This window comes from Acinonyx jubatus, chromosome E2, assembly GCF_027475565.1.
Source record: "Acinonyx jubatus isolate Ajub_Pintada_27869175 chromosome E2, VMU_Ajub_asm_v1.0, whole genome shotgun sequence".
Taxonomy (NCBI): domain Eukaryota; kingdom Metazoa; phylum Chordata; class Mammalia; order Carnivora; family Felidae; genus Acinonyx; species Acinonyx jubatus.
This window is the reverse complement of record NC_069396.1, coordinates 24,547,021-24,566,748: the sequence shown is the minus strand read 5'-3', so window position 1 is coordinate 24,566,748 and position 19,728 is coordinate 24,547,021. Positions and strand designations below refer to the sequence as shown.

The following is a 19,728-nucleotide window of genomic DNA, read 5'->3' as shown; positions in this document are numbered from 1 at the left end:
TGAACACAGTATATTCCATTTGTTCAAAGTTTAATGATTCTACTACAATATGTCTTGCAATCAACCATAATGTGTCAATTTTTCCCAGTTTGCCCTTACAGTATGAAAGTTCACATCTTGATCTGGGAAAGGTTTCTTGAACTGCATGTCATGTCATTGTGTGTGTGTGTCTGTGTGTTCCATTGCTTTAGTTTTCTTTTCCATGCCTGATTACTTTTGCTTTCCTTCTGTATGCCTGTTTGCAAATTCTTTTTATCATTTTCATCAATAATTTTCATTTTTCTTATTTCCGTTTTCTATTTTCTTTATGACATTCCCTATTCTATCTATATGTTCATGATCCTTCTAAGTGCTAGTTCCAGCATTTTGGGTGTTTTTTTTTTCTTTTGTTTCTAATCTTTCCTGATATTGGCCAGCTCTCTTGTCATGGCCTACTATTGCCTGTCAACTTATTTAATAATCTTTCTAATTTTCATTTATTTCTATTTTTCTCATTTCTATTGCCTCATATAAGGTATTGTGTGCAGCCATTTTTTTTTCCTGTTACTTCTTCAATTTCTACAAGTCTTTATTTAGATTGTTATATTGAGATAGTTTGATTGCTTGTTTTTTTCCAGGTAATATCTTAGTGTCGGTTTGAACCACAATCCTTTGCTGTTTCTATTAAAACTATAAGTGCTTCTGTTCTGAACAAGATGGAGTAATAGGAATCCAATTTACTATCCCCCCCCACTTAAAAAGCAACCACATTATATATATTTAAGAAAAGTTAAATTATATAGAACAATTACATATAAAAAGATTAGAGATGACGGTTATGCTAATTAGATTGATCATGGTGATCATTTCACAACATACAAGTATATCAAAGCATCACGTTATACATCTTAAATGTATATAGCTATTTGTCAATTATACCTCAGTAGAGCTAAAAATTGATTTATAATGTTGTAATAATAATAATGTTAAATGTCATATGAATATATAGGAATAGCACCTGGGCTTGGAAATCAATGAGATATGTGGAAATATATATTTTTTAATTAAATATTTTCTTTTGAAACTAGTTTAATGTCATCTTTTAATACCTGAAACAGAGGGATTCCCAGATATTGCTGAAAGTATCTGGGGGTTAGACTTTTGCTTAAAACTAAACATAAGTTAAATAAAATTTATTCCTCAAAAAAAATAAATAAATAAGTAGACAGGCAATGAAGGACAGTGTAGTGTTCTCTGAGAATCAGGAGACAAACAAAATGAGCCTTACAGTGACCTCAGTTTACCGAATGAGGGGAGTATCCAGGCCATGTCTCAGAAGAGGGGAACACAGGGAGAACCCAGAGAAATCCCTGATATGAAGAGATGAAGCAGGAAACCTCAAAAGGCGAAGATGACTAAAATTTGCAGGAAAGAATACCAGAGAAGAAAAAGCTGCACTAGAGAGAATAGTGAATATTTGCAGAGCATCTCCCTCAAGTCTTACTGGATACTGAGCAATGAATGCATGCATAGAAATTGCCCAAGGCCAGGGAAAGAATTACCTGAAAGTATTAGAGGAAAAGGTCCTTGAGACTCACACAAAGCTGGAAATATCTCTTGTTCCTACAAGGCAGAGTGGAATCCCTTGTAAGTGTGATGCACTGGGAAACATACTCAGAATGGGTTTGGCTCAATTAATGAGGCAAAAATAATTCTAGACCAAATGCTATTGTAATCCCAACAAAGTTTAAAAAGAAAATGCTATTTTTAGAAATACAAAAATATCCACCATATCACAAAAGTAGAATGAATACTGTATGGAATCCGATGAAATTTATAGTCATTAAAAATATCAAGAAACTATAACCCATGATGAGGAGAAAATTTAATCGATTAAAACTGACCCAGAAATGACAGATTATATATTTCACAAAGACATGAAACCAATGAATTTAACTATATTCCACATGGTTAAGAAGATAGAGGAACCATTAAACACAGTATGCAGAGACATAAAAATGTAAAATGACCCAAATGAAACCTCTAAAGGTGAAAATTAAAATATCTGAGACGAAAATATAAGGAATGGTTTAAGGGCAGATTAGACGTTGCAGGGAAAAAATACTTACATTGAAAACATAGGACTAGAAATGATCTAAAATGATACACAAAGAAAAATAATTATGGACAGAAATGAGCAGAGAGCATCAGCGAACTGTGATGCTTACATGTCTTAGTATAAGTGCCATTGGCATTCCTGAAGTGGAGGAAAGGGGGAAAAAACACAATGCGGAACTAATGGCTGAAAAAATTTCAGATTTGATGAAAACTATAAATCCACAGATTAAAGACAATCAATTAAATAAGAAACATTAAGAAAACCACACAAATGCACATTGTGAACACATTGCTTAAAACCAGTACAAAGAGAAAACTTTATGACAGCCACCATAAAGACACGCAACGCATAGAGAGGAACAAACAAGAATAAGAGCCCTACTGCTTGCTAGAAACAGTGCAATTAAAAAAAATGGAACAACATTTTTGTAGTACTAAAGGAAAACACACACATCCATACACACACACACACACTCGCGCGTGCATGTGTGCACGTGCACACACACCCCTGCCAACCTAAAATTCTATAGCCTGAGAAAATATATTTGAGAAATTAAGATAAAATAAGACATTTCAGACCTAGAAAACAGCTTATTACAAGCAGTCCTGCACTGCAAGAAAAAGATAAAATATATCATGTCCTTTAGGTAGACAGATATGGTATCGGATGGAAATCTGGATATACACAAATAAATGAAGAGCACAAAAGAAGAAAACTACATGAGTACATAAGACTTTTTCTTACTATTTAAGGCTTTAAATTTTATTATTTAAGTTTATTTAAAAGATAATTGACTCTTTAAAGCAAAACTAGTAGTAATATACCATGGTGTTTGGAAGATATTATGACCTAACGTATATGATGACAGTAGAATAAAATTTAAGGAGGGACTGCAGAGAAGTGGCTGTATTATTGTATGGTCCTTATACTGCATATGAAGTGGCATACTTGTCCTAAAAGGTAGATTCTGATCATTTGAATATACATATTATAAACCCTAAATCAAATAAGTAAAACAAAATGGAAATATAGGTAAAATAAGTCAATAATGGAAATAAAAATTAAATCATATCATCTCAGTTGATGCAGAAAAAACATTTGACAAAATCTCACATCTGTTTCTGACAAAATTTCAATAAACTAGGAGTAATAAATCTTTTGAACCCGATAAAGTATATTCCAAAATCTATCTACAGAAAACTTCATACTTAAATAGTGAAGGACTGAATGCTTTGCTCCTAAGATCAGCAGCAAAGCAAGATCAAACATTCTCACCACTTCTGTTCAACACTCAGATTCTAGTCAGTAGAATAAGATAAAAAGAAAGAAAAATTATAAAGACTAGAAAGTCAGAAATACACTTGTTTTTTTTATAATTTTTTTTCAATATTTATTTATTTTTGAGAGACAGAGACAGAGAATGAGTAGGGAAGGGGCAGAGAGAGAAGGAGACACAGAATTCAAGGCAGGCTCCAGGCTCTGAGCTGTCAGCACAGATCCTGATGTGGGACTCCAACCCACAAACCATGAGATCGTGACCTGGGCTGAAGTCAGACGCCCAGCCAACTGAGCCACCCAGGTGCCCCAGAAATATACTTGTTTTTAATAGCAGACAGCATAATCATATAAGGAGAAAATCCCTAGGAATCTCAAAAAAGCAAATTCTAGGACTAACTAGTGAATTTACCAGCCTTGTAATATGTGAAATATACAAAAATCAACTGTATTTCCTTATATTGGTAAAGAAATACCAGTTGAAAATAACAATTGCCTTTGCAGTCATATCAAATATACGAAATATTCAGCAATAAAACTGACAAATCACATGCAATTCTGGTACATTGAAAACTACAGAACATTTCTGAGACAGGAAAGAAAAAACAATGCAGATAAAACATACTCAGGGAAGACTCAGTGTTGGTAAAATGTCAATTGTCCTTAAGTTAATTGCAGAGTCAGCACAATTTCAATCAAAACCCCAATAGTATTTTGAAGAAAATGAAAAGCTGTTTCTCAAATTCATGCAGAAATGCAAAGAACCTAGAATATGGAACCCCGCTTAAATAAGAACAACAAATTTGGGGGACTTAACAGTCCCTCAATTGAAGACATGGTATAGTGACAGTAGTCAACAAAAAGGTGGTATTAGTGTGCAGATAGACAGATCTATGGCACATACCAGGGTCCAGATACAGAGCTATAAAATGTGTTCAGCTAATTTTGAATAAAAGTGCAAAGGTAATTTAGTGGAGAAAAACATCTTTGTGTTCCTTCCATTATTATCCTGTGCCCTAAGTATCCGTTCCCATACATGTTCCTGCAATTTCTATTTATATAAACTAGACAACTCAAGTAGTGTTTTTCGGAGTGTAGCATACCTCCTCATATAAACATTTGGTCTGTGTGTCTTTCTACCTGTCTATCTGCTTATCTATCTATCTATCTATCTATCTATCTATCTATCATCTGTTTAACATGTTTAAACTTAGCAGTGTTTTCACAAATGTAGCCTTAAAGTATATGCTTGTCCTTCACCTCAAAAGAATTCCATTGTTCCCTTTTTGATGTGTACTTTTTATGTCTAGATTTGAGCAGTTTGTAGTTTTAAAAAAACCATCTGTGGAAACCTATCCATTTTTCAGCCATTGTCTCCTCTTAAAAGTAATGAACAATTTCTGGGAGGCAAGTGAATAAGCTGTCTGTGGTGTATTGATATAAAACTGCTTTTTTCCCCCACAGTAACATTGGAAATCCTGTAGATAACAAATTATTGCAGTCAGGAACAACAACTAACTCAAGAATGCGTTAGACAAGATGACTTCAATAAATCCTACGATGCCTTTTCTCAGTGAAAGTTTGGAAACAAACTTGTTACCGAGACAATTCCTTTTGTCTCTTTCACTGAGAGGAAAGAACAGTTAAATACTTTTCGTAAAAGAATGTTGATCTATTGGGCCAAATATTTAGAAACTTATAATTTGTGCTTATGGTCAAATTCTTGTAAACGTACATAGAGAACACGGAGTTCAAGCTTGTACATCAGACTTTAAGAGGGATAGAGGCCAACAAGACAGAACTAAAACTATTATATGCAGGAACGAGCTAAAATTTCACTACTTGCTACATATCAGTCAGTGTGATGGTTTATTAATTATTTCTTGTTAACAAAATGTGAGATAGTTATTTTTTATTTCTCTTTATTTGAGTGAGAGTGTGCAAGCTTGGAAGAGAGGCAGAGGGAACGAGGGAGGGAGAGAGAGAGAGACAGAGAGAGAGAGAGAGGGAGAGAGAGAAAGAGAGAGTGAATTTGAAGCAGGCTCCATGCTCCATGCAGAGCCTGATGCAGGGCTAAATCCCATGGTCCTGGGATGATGATCTGAGCTGAAATCAAGAATTGGACACTCAACCAATTAAGCCACCCAGGTGCCCCTGGTCCCCTGGTTATTATTATTATTATACCTGTTGTACAAAAGGGGTTACAATTTCCAAAAACATTTTGTAAGCAAAGGGTTTCCAATCTACATCTACCTGATTAGAAGCTTGGGGCTCCTAGAGCTGAGCATAGATCCAGAGAAGTGCTTGAAGGAGAGGCTACTTACACTGAAGAATGAAGTAGTAGATTAAGAAATAATTTGGAGAGCTGTGGCATCAAGGAAGGATTTGTCTTTCTTTATGTGGTTCCAGAGGATAGTGCTAAAAGTTATTTGAGGAAAGTATGAGAAAACACATTTTGGCTTTCAAAGCAAGGAAGATGACTATAGGTGTCCAATGACACATTGTGTGTGTTTCCTCTGTGGTCACCTCTCTGTCCCCAAAGGAATTCATACTGAGGCTGGAATCTAAACCCGCATTCTCTAATGCAGCAGCCCTAGCCACGTGTGGATATTTTAATTTAATTAAAATTATATAGAATTAAAAATTTAGCCCCTCTTTTGAACTAGCCAAATTCCAAGTGCTCAAAGGCATGTACCGCTGCATATAAACTATTTATTAAAAAAAATTAACACTGAGATCCACACGTTTAGTTTCATGATTCCTTTATAATTTCTTTGTTTCTTTTAGAGCTTAGCAATATTTTTATATCTGCAAAATACTCAAGTCTTCACAGTAGTGACTGGGTGAATGGAATTCTTCGAGGGCATTGGTATTAACACTTCCCTCCTATCTCCTTTGTGTCTTTCCTATCTGAGACAGATGTCAAGGCAAAGTCATCATTGATGCGTGTGTCTCAGCCTTTTTTCTGAGTCATCAAGGACAGAGTACCTGGGAAAAGAGGTTTGGTCATTGACTTACCTCTGTCATTACAACTACAGTTACCTAAAAACTATACTAATAAGCTGTTTTTTTCAAGGCTATGGTGGGAAATACTGCTTTCGGACTTCAATTATAAGTCTTATAAAAGCATAAACATGCAGGAGGAAACTGATGCGGAAGCAGAACATAGCCAGCAAGTGTTTGTCAGACTCCAAACTAGAGTCTACATTTCCCAGTTAAACTACATACACAATCTCCTCTTCAAAAACCTTTCTCCAGTCTCTTTTTATTTTTAAGTTTTCATTTAAATCCCACTTAGTTAACATACAGCATGGTACTCATTTCAGGTGTACAATGTAGTGATTCAATACTTCCATACCTCACCTGGTGACATCACAACAAGTACACTCCTCAGTCACCTTCACCTATTTAACCCATGCCCCCTCCCACCTGCCCTCTGATAACCATCAGTGTGTTTTCTGTAGTTAAGGGTCTGTTTCTTGGTTTGCCTCCCTCTGTCTTTTTATTCCCCTTTGCCCATTTGTTTTGTTTCTTAAATTTCATGTGAGTGAAGTCATACCGTATTTGTCTTTCTCTGACTGATTTCACTTAGCATAATACTCCCTAGCTCCTTCTATAATCATTTCATTTTTTAACATTTTTTTTTACATTTTTATTTATTTGTGAGAGACAGAGAGAGATAGACCATAAGCAGGGGAGGGGCAGAGATAGAAGGAGACACAGAATCTGAAGCGGACTCCAGGCTCCGAGCTGTCAGCACAGAGCCCGACGCGGGGCTCGAACTCACAAACTGTGAGATCATGACCTGAGCTGAAGGCGGATGCTTAACCGAATGAGGTACCCAGGTGCCCTTATAATCATTTCAAATGGCAAGATTTCATTCTTTTTTATGACTGAGTAATATTCCATTGTAACAATTATGTTTATATAATAAAGTCAGTTTTCCTTGTCCTGATCATTGTTCTGAAACAGTGAGTATGTTATAATTTCTAGGGTTTGATATGCAACAGAAACTTTACAAACTGTACTTTTAGCATAAAAAATTATCATCAAATATTTATTGAGTACCATTATGTTGAAGAGCCAGAAGTTTTCATTATAATCTTATACTATTTAAAAAAAAATGGTTGTCTATTTTTGACAGAGCATGACGGGGAGAGGGGCAGACAGAGATGGGAACAGAGGATGTGTAGTAGTCACAATGCAGGGACTCGGACTCACAAACCATGATATCATGGTCTAAGCTGAAGTCGGACACAACCGACTGAGCCACCCAGGCGCTCCTCATTATTATCTTAAGGACATTTATGGATTTATATAAAATGTTAGCTGTATTAGAAATCCACTTAATTAAAATCCAAGAGAATATTAAACTGTACATTTGCTTGCACTGATTATATATCTATATCTCTGTGTGTGTATCCATCCATCCACCCATCCATCCATCCATCCATCTCACTGCCTTAAGAAACTTACCTTCTAGAAGTAGAGTGCAATATTTCATTACCCCTTCATTATAGATGACTTTCTGTAAAAGTTGTAATAAAGATATGCACAGGGTATATTGACTGGTAAAAGTTATCTCAAATAGGAAGTCTTTACAATACAGTTGCCAACTCTTTCTGGAACTTGAAAGCAGAGGAGGATTTTCAAAGGAAAATACTTCTTGCATTCATTTTTTTTTTAAGATAACCCTGCATCACCATACAGAGTACTCTGGAAAAGGGGTTCCCAATTTTGGCTTCCCATTGGAATCAACTGGGGAGCTTTCAAAATAGACATGCCAGAGTCCCTGCCCTCGAGACTATGATTTGACCTCAGGAGATGCCTGGTCATAAGGATTTTTATAGGCTCTCCAGGCAATTCACAGGAGCAGCCAAGGTTGAGAACCATTGCCTTAGACAATAGTCAAAAGATGGTAGGTGAGGAAAAAACGGTTGTTTTACAAGACTGTTATAAAAATCTCCCATGCATAAAATAATGTTACTTGTGAGACTTGACACTAATTTGATATAATCCATTTTTATGTGGCTGAAGGAGAAATAAAATAAATTTACTACTGCCTTATGTTAGAGGCAAATAAAATACAAATAAAGATACAATAAGATATGTAAAAAGATAAGTATGTAATCTTAATTATTTTTACAGCAACCCATGCTAACATGTCTATTCCCCACATAAGAATTTTATGTATGTATGTGATTGCATGTATAGATACCAAAGTAAAGGATTCTTAAATGTAAATATTGCATTAATAAACATTTTTCCAGGGAAAATATTATGATTTTTTTAAGTGGGAAGAGCAGTGGTTATGACATAGCTACGTTCTGACATACCTTGGGTTAACACGAAGGACAGAGTTTCAAGTATCCCACAAGATTGCTGCCTATTGTACCAACATTCTTATCTCCAAACCATAGTGTTCCCATGGGCATAATGCTGGTTGGAACTCATTCACAAACACCACTTAATCCGGGAGTAACAATGGTTAAGCAGTAAGGAACAGAACATAACTCAAAGAAGGAAAACTAAGGCTCCTGGGGTAATTCTTCTAAATTTATATGAAGGAACTATGGTGGGCATTATCAGACCGTTTCGGGCCTCTGCTCCCTCTTCAGCTTAATTTCCTGCCACTAGCCTCCTCACTCACTGCTTCGCACTCTTTGAAGACAATGCACTCTTTTTTCACCCCTGGCATTTTCACACTGTTCTCTTTGGGATGTTACTAGACTGGAGAAGTTGCACCTGACTGCTTTTGTTTAAATAGGCTGCTCCTGTTTCTTCTAATAATTTTATTTTTTTCCTGTGAATTTATTCCAGGTTATAATTATGTTTTTATATCTCCCAAATATAAGCTTCATGAGAGTAGGAAGCTAATGTGTTTTGTTTGCTGCATTCTATCAAGCACCTAAAACCAATTGATTCATAATACTCACTCATAGTTGTTAAATGAGTAAGATAAGTGATCGAAGAAACACAACTCTGACCTGTGTATAATACAGAAAACCAATCTGGCAGTTGAAATGGAAACTTCCATGAGTTTTTCCATGAGTTTGGCTAACTCTTTATAGATTATTAGGAATTTGTAGAGCAAGGTAAGTTCAGTTTCTCTTTCAGCTGTGATCAAAAGATTCAATTAAAAAATAAATTATTAAAAGAACAGAAGGTAATTAAAAGATCCCCAGCCCAAAATAGTTAATATTGAATGATTTTATCTAACAGGGAAAATTGCAGTTTCTGTTATTAGAAGAAAACAGAATTCTTGTAAATTATTCAAAAGGAACAAGACAGCAACATGCGAAGTTGGATATGAAATTGAGAAATGACTAGTTTTTTCTAATGGTGATATTGTTTGTTTTAAAATAATTATCAAAACTCAGGGGTAAATTAATCTGATTCCTGGCCACAGTGGCATTCCTGGATCTTAAATAAAAATGTGATGGGATTGATTTATAACCTCCGTGGTACACTGTCATAAATAGTTCTTTCTATAGCCCGGTGTCATGCGTCTGCGTTTGTGATATGAATAATTTGAACTGTAAAAGTGTGATAACAGAAGGCAGTTGTGAAGGAATGGTACCTCTCTTACAAGATAAGGATGTCACACATCATGAGGGCAGATCAAGAGGTGTGATCTTCATGATATGTGAAAAGATATTAAGTGTGGAAATGATGTTAATTACTTTCGAAATGTCATTTATTCAGTGTGTTCATGCTATGTTAGCAAAAGAAACATCTATTATCTCTTAATGGTTACTGGGACAAATAAATACCATATTGCTGCAATAATTAAATCCCTTTAAGAGGAATGTGTTTGGTTCTGTTAAATTTATTTTTACATATTAAAGTTTTAAATGGGTTAAAGGTACAGTGATCTGAGTAATAGACACAATGTTAATCTGTGCTTTCTAGAGTGTGTCTCAGTTCAGTTATGTAAACAGTATAAATCATAGATGTATCAAGAAAGGAAATCCAGATGACCAGGCATTGAATGTCAATGAAGAAGTTGCATTCATAGAATAGCACGTCAGCCTGCCCTTGTTCTTTGTGGATTACCTTTCACAGTTCTGCCTTGTGAAAGCAAATATTTCATGATACGCTACTGCACAAGCTTTCTGATATGTATATTATAGGATTTGTTTAAATCATGTATGTCTTTATTAACATCATGTATGTATTTAAATCTTTTGTGAGACTTATTGTGCAGTATTTGCAATGTCAGGGGAAGACTCTTATCCCCCTGCAGTTTGATGTCTGCTTTTCCCAATCATCAGGTACATAAGAAACTACAGGAAGAGTAGGAACAAGTAACACATTCCTTAAGAATGCTGTGTCTCCTGGATCATTTTACTATTTTCCAATGTCAATTTTACACTGACAAATCAGACATACAAGGAATTAAAATTGGGTCACCCAATGGAAGGCAATATTTACTGATCTCTTACTATAATGAAGGATCTTGGCTGGATTGTGGGGAGAGGAAAAATGCTCTGAGAATAAGGATAGGGCTGTTAATTGGACGTATGAGTACATATCTATACATGAAAAAAATAAATTTTATTACCATAAGTATAACATACTTATAAGACATAAAAATCATGTTGGTTTTTATGAAATATTACTTTAACCTTGTTTTGTAATGTATGTTTTATGTAATACTAATCCTACAAAATGCCTTGACCCATATCAGATAATTAATACATGTTTTGACTGAATTAGCGACTGACTATTTTAAGAAAATATTCCATTATTAATGTATATCAAATCCCCTTTTTATTGATTCAAGATGCACATTATTTTAGGACTCTCAACAACCTCTGACAGAGAAAAAAAACTTATTTGTTCCATGATGTTTATTACATTTCCTCAACTTTTTAGGTGTTATAAATATTTCCACTTGTTTTAGGTCAAATAATAGGCAGTGAATATATATTTCATACAACTCATTTTGAGAAATACTGCTATGATTATTTAACTTCTATTACAGGTGTTACCACTTTTGCAGTAAAATGTCTGATGTACACATTGTCCGTGAGCCAGAGTGAGACAGAGAGGAGCATAAAAATTGTGTCTGCTACCCCTGTTCCCTGTATGGAGTTCTGCAGGCCCCTTGAAGTGTGCCAAACTACCTCAGACCAGAGCTCCTGGACAACAAATAGGCCTCTTCCTCCGAGTGACTGGGGGTGTGCCTTAGTTGGTGGTGCCCTGGTGGTGGTAGTCTGCAGAGAACGGTTTCTCTGACTTATAGTCCTGTGGGACCCAGGAAAGCAAACCCCACCTAGCCTCCACAGTCAGGCATCAAGGGGTGCATTGTGAGCTGCAGCGACAAAAAACAGGTCACCCGATGTGTGTAGAAACTCCTCTCTGGGAGATACTCGTGATCAGGAGCAAGGCAGAGGGACAGTGCAAAGATGGCACCTGCTTAAAAAAAAAAGTAAACAAAAAAGTAATAATAAATTAAAAAAAGATTAAAAAAATAAAAAATAGGAAAAGAAAAGGAGATGATTCCCTCCAGCTTTAGCAAGGCTGAGAAAAAGCATGAAGATAGCCTCCAGGGGCTGGAGCAAAGAGACCGAGCCCACTGCGTGGGTGGGGGATAAGATGGCCCCTGCTGCCCTAGCAAGGCTGAGGGAGAGCGTCTCCCAGCCTCTGTCCCTGCAGAATATCCCAGCAGGCCCCTGCCTCTCAGTCTGATGCTTTAAAATTAGCGTTGAGCCTCTTTCACATAAAGTCTGGGTCCTTTTCAAAGGTTGCTTCTGCTCTGGCCCCTGCAGCAGGTGAATCTGCAAAAGCCCTTTGAGAGTCATTTCTCAGTTTGGCACAGCCCTGTGGGTCTGGTGGATGAAAGCCCTGTTGGTTTTCAGAACTACATATTTTGGGGGCTCATCTCTCATGTGAAAGCTTAAAAGTTGGGGTGTCCAATCTTGGGATATGAACCCTTTGCTTCTGAGGGAGAAACTCCACGTTTTGAGTTCCCTCACGATTGTGGGTCGCCTTGCAGGGTAGGGAGTGTTTGCAGAGAATGTGTCTCGGCCTTTCCTACCTGCTTCAGTGTTTTGTTTTGTTTTTCTCATTTCCTGCATAGGAAGGAGTTGTTCTGTTCATTTTTAGGATTTTTTAAGAGGAAATTGTCCCACAGGTAGCTGTAGATTCAGGGTGTCTATGGAAGGAGGTGAGTTCAGGATCTTCCTACTTCACCATCTTAAACTGGCTCTTAAGTATTCTTATATGTACTAGTTTGGGTTCCTGAGAAGTGGACAACAGGACCGGATTAGACATGCAACAGATTTATTGGGGGAGGCAGTTGGAGAAGGTGGGTAGAATCTTCAGAATAAAATGCAGATCAGACTCCTGTAAAGGAGAGACAGGATAGTCATTGTGGCAGGAAAAATCTCAGACTGCAGCACAGTTTTTAAAAAGTTTCAGGCAGGTCATTGGAGAGTCCTCAAGCTAAAATCCATCATTGAAAGAGTTCACCTTATCAGATAATTCCTTAGTAACCGCACCATGTTCTATTACTGGCTTAGAATAGCCCATATGTAGCTTAGCCTTGGTGTAAACTTGGTGGAGAATACAGAGGGATAACAGCCAGAGTCTTCATGTCTGTAACAGGACATAAGAGCAGCACGTTTTCCCAACTGTCATATTATAAATAGATCTATTTCCTCTAGGTTTGTTCCTATATGTCCAGATCCCTAATGTTATTTTTTGGATGACTGAACAAGGGATGTAGGCATTTTTAAGGCCCTTCATAAGTGTTTCGAAATGATGCACTCTCTAGGGGCAAAGCTGGAGGTGTTCATAAATATGTGGATGAAACACACCTTATTATATACTTGTCATCATTGGATGGTATCATTATTATTAATTTTAAACCTTCATGAGTTTGATATTCACAAAATGATACTCAGATTTGATTGCAAAGCTGTGTTTTCTGACTGCTTTTGACATTGCTTAGGGCATAATGGAAACAGAAACTCAGTCCTCATGTCGGTAGCATGTGGGTCCAGGGTTTCCATCCTTTCATGATATAGTACTTGCCTTTCCCTGTTGCCCAGCTAGGCTTAATGCCAGCCCTGTTTTTCAGTTCCGCTGGTTCCTGTGCCTCCCATTCACTTGTTCATGCATTTGGTACTTGAGACAGTGGTAGGTGAGCATATGGAGGAGCTTGCCTTTGGAGGATTGCAAACAACAGCAACAGCAGGCCGGCTGGTGGGGAAGCAGCATCTTGTTTGTTAAAGTCAACCCTCTTCCCACTGAATCAGCCCCAGGCAGAGGGTCCACACAGCTGAGAATGTCAGAAAACATGGGGTGTCTCAGACCTTCACCAAGATTGGCATTTCAGGCAGAAAGGCAGCCTTTGCCTAGGGGATATCTCTGCCGAGTTTGATAGTTCTTGGTAATTAATCACCTGCTTCAGTGAAGGCATCAGGCTGTATCAGGAAGAGTGAAAAAGGACAGAACTTCACATGGGTATAGAGGAAAATAGAATTATTGTCAGCATAAGTGATACTACACTGCTATATCCTCTCCAGAGGAAGGGGTCCCTACACATACAGAGAAAATCAAAGTGCTTCCCACAGCTTTGTCAGTAGCCTTAGAAGTAACCGTGGGCAAAGCTGTATCTTCATTTCCTTTACCGTAAAATGAAGCAGCTGAAAATGGGGTCCCTAAGAACCCCTCCACATTTAATATTCTGCGGACCCAATCACATCTTCCAGCTCCTTCACCTTGATGACTCTTTCTGACCCACCCACACTTAGGGTCATTTGAATTATTTCTCCTAAATCTCTTCACTTAGTACATTTTTTTAATGTTTACTTTTATTTATTTTGAGAGAGAGTTAGCAAGCAGGAGAAGGGTGGGGTAGGGCTGGGGGTGGGGGTGGACAGAATCCCAAGCCATCCGTGCAGAGCCCGATGCAGAGCTCGAACTCATAAGCTATGAGATCATGACCTGAGCCAAAATCAAAAGTCAGGCACCCCACCTAGTACAGTTTTGACAAGTGTGTTAGTTGGCTTCCACGGCCATAACAAAATACCAGATATCTGGCGCTTTAAATTACAGATATTTATTTTTCATGGTACTGGAGGCTGAGAAGTCCAAAATCAAGGTGCTGGCAATGTCAGTGCCAATCTGAAGCTGTCTCCCTTAGTTTGTAGACAGCAGCTACAATGGTGGCCTCATTGTGGAGACAGAGGGAGTTCTGTTCTCTTTTCTTCTTAGAAAGCACTCATCCTACCAGATTAGGGCCCCATCCATATGCTCTTGTTTATCTTGGTTATATCTTAAAAATCCTATCTCCAAATGTGGTCACCTTTGGGGTTCAGGCCTTGGCATACGAATTTGCAGGGCAGGGCATAATCAAATACATAGCAATAGAGTTGTGATCATTAAGGAAGCATCAGTCATTTCTGGGAAGTGTGTCTAACCCACACCTCAAACACCATGCTTTTTCATGTTTCTTCAGTATGTTCCATTTCTCTACAATGGTTTTTTCCAAAGCATTTCCTTTTCCTAACTTGTAAATTCCTGCTTATCTTTTAAAACTAAAAAACAAAAACAAAAACAACAAAACAAAACAAAACAAAACAAAAAGCAAAAAAAACCAAAACCTCCTCTCTGAAATTCCCTCTTAAATCCTTCTCTGTTTAGGGTCTCCCACAGTCTGCCTGTATTTTCCTACATTAGTTTGTATATATTTTTATAGTAACACACATTTTCTTCTCTTGGGGATAATGCCATACCCTTGCTTTCTTTTCTCTTAAAGTATTTATGTTAATGCAAGTACTTACTACAACACTTGAGATAATGCTTCACTCGACTTTCTTCTAGAATAGATTTTTTTTTTTTTTTTTTTGGTTTGGGGATGAATAAGCCTGCATCTTATGACAAGAGACAGTGTCAACCATTTAATGTAAACACATTAAGTTGAACACTTTTTTTGTGTATGCAAATCATTACCCCTAAAATAATTCACAATGACTAATGCCTGCATTTCTATATCTGGGTTTTCAGTTGTAGCTGAAACAGTAATCTGGACAAAATAGAGTAGTAGAGATTTTAGATTGTCTTGCTAGGATTTATGGTCTGTCAAACAATTTGGGTTTAGTGATATTTATTTGTTTGTTTATTTTTAAGAGAGTATTATTATTTTTGTTATTTTTCTTTATTGACTATGGATCTATTCAGATTTTTAAAATATTTTTCAGGAGTGCCTGTGTGACTCAGTAGGTGAAGCATCTGACTTCTACTTAGGTCGTGATCTCACAGTTCGTGGGTTCAAACCCCACGTCAGGCTCTGTGTTGGCAGTGCAGAACCTGCTTCAGATCCTTTGTCTCCCTCTCTCTCTGCCCCTCCTCAGCTCTCTCTCTCTCTCTCTCTCTCTCAAAATAAACATTTAAAAAAATAGAGGATCAATTTTACATTTAGTTGATTGTCTCCATTTTTTAAAAAGCTACTTCAGTTTCATATTTATCATTTCCTTCCTTTCCACATTTTTCAGATTCACTCTGTAGTTAATTTTTAACAGAATTTTCTATAGAATGTTTAATAGAACATGTGAGTCTGCATCACATGTGTGATCTTGCTTACCCTGCCTCCATCCTCACCACACCCTATATAGGACATGGTAGAATCTGGGGTGGTGGGTGGTCATTAACCAGGAGGAAATGGGCATTTGTTAAGGTACTCTTGTTACAGCACCCCATTAAGCCAGTAGAGAAGGAGAGCAATTTATTCAAACTCACCATTCACCATCTCAGATTTCCTTGGTGTTTATTTTGCATTTTATGGTAGAGTAATTTGCACAATACTAACTTTACAAATTGGAAAAAAATTGAGGTTGGGAAGGCTTAATTGATATTTGTAAGTTCTGTCAGAAGTAAATAAAAAACAGAAAACCAGTGAATCATTTGAGTAGTCCTTTGAAGAATTTTATTGTGCACACACCCAAAAGATGGTTTGCAAACCAGGAACACTCAAACCACAATGTGAATGAGGGTCAGATGTATATTGTTCCAAAGTAACTAACATAGGGTGCAGGCAATGTTTACTCTTTACAGTGATTGGTTACAATGTTAGAATTGTCTTAAATGAAAGAGAATTGGTTAATGGTTACCTCATATGGATTTGGGGGAAGGATTTAATTTTCACCTATGATTTGCTGAGGCATAAGCAAGAAGTGACCCAGGTCAAGTCAGCCTCATTTTTCTTACAAAATAAGCTAAATTAAGCTTCGCTTTATGCCTAACCTGGTTTTGTCTGTTTGGGGGAATTTTCAAGCCTGATATCCATTTGTGTTTGGTTTTAACAGTTCACACGGTTAGAAAGTGATGGTGTATGGTTCAAACAATGTAAAAAAGCATGCACTGAAGATGAAAAAAAATGGAAGCTAGGTATAACGCAGTGTTTTGGGGTAAGCTGGGAGAAGAATAAGAGACCAGCAATAAATCCAGACATAGAATAATTAGGAACAGAGTCCCAGGAAGTAGGCAGAGCTAGAAGGTCTAGGATAATTGCCTTAAACAAGGTTACAACTTTCAAAGCCCTATGAGGTAAGTACATGGGTCAGTATGAGGCTAGAGTCTTGGAGTATTCCCCAGTTACTATGACACTGATTTAATAAATTGTTTACCAATATTGACAGTTCACTGAATTGCCTTTGTAAGGTGACTTTGACTTCCATTTTGAAATACCCAGAGAGTAATAATGGGAAAACATAGACAAATATATATTTGTTAGATTGTACTGCTCAGATATGTTTGCCTAAATGCGAGGTTAGAGATGAGTTCTTTACTTTGAGATCCTGAAATAGGCTGTCTAGAATGACATCATCCCTGCAACACAGGCAATATCTTCTTCAGAACGTTTGTGGTTCTAAACATAGGTGGCATATATAGAGCAGAGAACAAATGGATTTCTAGATTCCACACATTGTACGCACACACACACACGCACACACCTGTATCTTGGCCTGGTTCAGGAGTTTATTTCCCATATGCTCCATTCTCTGGCTTTCTAATGGTTCATTTTATGATATAATATTCTTTCACACACGAATGAATTGAAAAACATAAGTAGCAATCTTCCTGCTGTGAATTGACTTCTAACTCCCTGCTCCTTTCTTAATGTCCATGCAGTTGAGCCTCCATAAGCAAGTGCCAAGAAAGAGGTTTTCACTGGTTGGTATTTACACTCTGTCTGCATATCCACTCTACCCCACCCTCAAAGAAAACATTTGGACATAGTTCAGAGTTCTGAAAGAATATTTGCATTGTAGATTCACTTTTAACATTTGCAGTGAAAATAACAAGAGACAACTCATTCCCTAATGTTCCCATTACAGAGTATTTGTGTAAAATTAATTAGGAAAGAATTAATATTGTATATGCTCCATTTATAGACCCAAATATTTTCTTGGAATTGATTTGATGTCATGTAAATGTGAAAAAAGTTATGTTTTATTTTTTCAGAATAGAGTCCACATGGTGCAAATATTCATTTCATTTTCATTTATTTCTATTAAAAAATGAGCTTTTACTTTTGTGCTTATAGATCTCTATGTACCCCTATCAAAAAATCTAGCCATGGTATTTCTTTATAAAGAAATAAAATACACATTTTATATATAGGAATACCTAGATAGATCAGACATGGTCCCTGACCTATAGGTTATAGTCTAATATGGAAGAAGGTTATTGAATACATAATTATAATTACCTATAATACATAATTATAGGTAAGAATATTCATATTCATAAGTTACATTTTTAACTTAGTCGGTGGCAGCATTGAGAACTTCTAGAAAAGATGACCTTAAAATTAAGACCTGACAGATGAGTAGTCTCTCCCTAGCTTCTCTAAAAGGAAGTATAGGTTATGCAGATCAGGCAAGTATAATTGTTAGTCCTGCAGGCAAGCACACTACCTACATGCCACCTTGATTAAAGAACGCTCATTTGTAAGACACCATGTGCTTCAAGGTTTCCCTAACCCGCTGCAATTAAGGCTGAAACAGCTGCCAAGTTGAGGTGGAAAGTCTACAGTGTGGCTTTCCTTCCTTCCCTCCTTCCTTCCTTCCTTCCTTCCTTCCTTCCTTCCTTCCTTCCTTCATTCCCTCCCTCCTTCCTTCCTTCCCTCTTTCCTTCCTTCCTTCCTCCTCCCCTCCCTCCTTCTTTCCCCCCTCCTTCCTTCCCCCCTCCTTCCTTCCCCCCTCCTTCCTTCCTTCCTTCCTTCCTTCCTTCCTTCCTTCCTTCCTTCATGTCTTTCTTTTTCATTAGACATAATGTTAAGAGCAAATTATAATATTTTATTATTCATGAGAAGGATGAAATAAATTTATTGTAATAATGTAAGTCAGAAACCTTATTGCTTTCCTGTTACATGCACTGGTCAGTGGTTTCAGTTAAATTAAGCATTTGCCAAATTATGGAAACAGCCCAGGTGTCTATCAAGTGATGAATGGATAAAGAAAGATGTGGGATATATATACATATAGGATGGAATATTTACTCAGCCATAAAAAAGAATGAAGTCTTGCTGTTTGAAAAGGCATGGATGGAGCCACTGGAGAATATTATGCTAAATAAAATACACCAGTCAGAGAAGGACAAATACCATATAATTTCATTCATATGTGGAATTTAAGAAATGAAACAGATGAACAGGGACACCTGGCTGGCTCAGTCAGAACAAGTGACTCTTGATCTCAGGGTGGTGAGTTCAAGTCCCACATGGGGTATGGAGATTACTTTGAAAAAAAAAACACCTTTAAAAAATACAAGCTAAGCAGAGAAATGAGAGAGAGTACGAGAGAGAAAGAAAGAGAAAGAGAGAGAAAGACAGAGGCAAACGAAAAACAGACTTAAATATAGAGAACAAACTCATGGTTACCAGAGGAGCGGGGAGGGGATGGCTAAAATAGGAGATGGGGATTAAGGAGTGCACTTGTCGTGATAAGCATTGGGTGTTGAATCACTGTATGTTACACCTGAAACTAATACTACGCTGTATGCTAACTAACTGGAATTTAAATACAGATTGAAAAAATAAACACTTGCCAAACATTTTATTTAAGTAAAAATGTGCAGTAAAATTGCAAATCGCAGAATTTTGGGGCGGGTTGAAAGGATCATAGAAATGGGTATGGCAGGAGTGAGGGAGAAGACGAGCCAGGAGGAGAGTATAGCAGGTATTGCCTTATAGGCGTTTGAGAAAGTTTCCTTGCCGGTCTGTTTATTATTAACTTATTTAAGTGCTCTTCACCAAATTTCAATATCATCACTCTGCTTTGGGTGGGAAAACTTTTTTTTTTTGACATCTAGATGATACTCTTACAAATCTCTAAGTAACC

General features: G+C 37.0%; 1 long non-coding RNA gene across 2 annotated transcripts in view; it reads left to right on the top strand.

Moving 5' to 3' along the window:
- LOC113604316 (uncharacterized) overlaps positions 1-19,728 on the top strand; it is a 249,400-nt gene that overhangs the window by 215,911 nt on the left and 13,761 nt on the right. The window lies entirely within an intron of this gene.